Consider the following 1,573-nt stretch of genomic DNA (forward strand, 5'->3'; position numbering starts at 1 on the left):
TCTATAATAATGTAAATTATAATATATTAGCGCACTAACATTGTTGTAAGCTCGTTTTGAATACGGGCCTCTAGAGACATTAGCGATTGCCATAGTGGAAATAAACAGGTGAGACAATTTGAGGGATGCGCAGTACAAATGCGCAGGACAAATTTAGCACAAAATTTGATTGGCTAGCTGATTTCTCTGAATTGCCGTTATGGGCATTGTCTCATCTGTTTTCTTTCACTATGGCAATTGCTAGTGTTCGCGCATACACAGCATGGAGTTCCGATTCTCCTGATGAGAGGGACGGAGTACGGAGCGCCGACATCAAGGCACTGTCGAGGCACGCACAAAAGCGCACCATCAATTCACTGTTAGTGAATTTTCGAACTTCGCACTTTGATCCGTATTCTACACTTGGCACATGCACAGTTCTCTTCCACACGCACGCTTCCTCTTGCCTGGGATGCTGAATTAAGGTAAGATCCGACTTTTTGTCCACTCTGTACAATCTGCAAAAAAAAATCTTTCGGGTTTTCAGAGGTATATACATTGTTTTCGTTGCGGCGTATCTATAATAAAAATGCCTCAATCTCTTTTAAACGTTACGGCACGCTTATTCTGCTCATTTGGTAAGTTGAGTTACATTCCAAAACGTCCCTTTCTGAGGAATATTTTACTCTATATATTATATGTGTATTATATATTTCGAATAAAATTTTCTTCAAGGAGAACGTTTTGGAGTGTATTCCTAGACAAATGAGATCATAGAGTACATCAATATGTACAAATCCCAATATGACAAAACTTTCAAACATAGAACTTTGTGTTTTACGTAAATTATTTTATGTTCTGTATTATATGATAAAGCACATGTCAAATTTTATTACTTTTATTATTTTTATCACTATCAAATTATGTATATACAAATATTCGTTATTTATTAGTTTTCTAGATGACAGTCGTTTTTTCACAGTGCCAAGTCTGTGTTAATTTCAGGTATAATGTAGGTATAATTCTGATATTTGAGATTGTTTGGAAGAAATTTGTAAAACATTGCATAATATTATTATAATGATGATATGTAAGAAGATCAGAGGAATCAATTTCAAAGATGTATAGTCATTCAAAGTGACAACATTTGTGACAACTTTTGTGAACAATTTATTCTAAATTTTATAAGCCAGCAAAGCCGGTATTAGAAATATGACATTAATCAAAATTTGCTCCAAATTATATTCAGCTGTCACAGTATAACCAGTAGGGACATTTGCAAAAAAATATGGATCTGCGCAGATATGGCTGCATAACTTTTGTTTTGAGCTGGATCCAATGAAATGCAAGACAACAGTGCAGACAATATACATGGTTGTGTTCTGTTGGTTCTGTTTTATGATGCATCATTACATGCACCCCATATGTATGTATTGTATACAGAGAAGAAAAAAGTTTATGGGAGCTGTTTTAAATATAAAAAAAAGGATAAAATAACGAAAAATTATACAGTATTAACCAATATCGTAATAAGTGTGTGTGTGTGTGTGTGTGTGTGTGTGTGTGTGTGTGTGTGTGTGTGTGTGTGTGTGTG

At 34.6% G+C, this 1,573-nt stretch overlaps 1 protein-coding gene across 1 annotated transcript in view; it reads left to right on the forward strand.

Annotated features, from left to right (window-relative positions):
• The first annotated feature begins 239 nt into the window (after positions 1-239).
• The window catches only part of LOC108685875 (1-acyl-sn-glycerol-3-phosphate acyltransferase gamma-like), a 20,089-nt gene continuing 18,755 nt past the window's right edge, over positions 240-1,573 (forward strand). The window contains exon 1 of the mRNA XM_018190884.1: positions 240-464. The gene's annotated coding sequence lies outside the window, so the exon portion shown is untranslated. The remainder of the gene's footprint in view (positions 465-1,573) is intronic.

The sequence above is a fragment of the Atta colombica genome, unplaced genomic scaffold (assembly GCF_001594045.1).
Source record: "Atta colombica isolate Treedump-2 unplaced genomic scaffold, Acol1.0 scaffold161, whole genome shotgun sequence".
Lineage (NCBI taxonomy): Eukaryota > Metazoa > Arthropoda > Insecta > Hymenoptera > Formicidae > Atta > Atta colombica.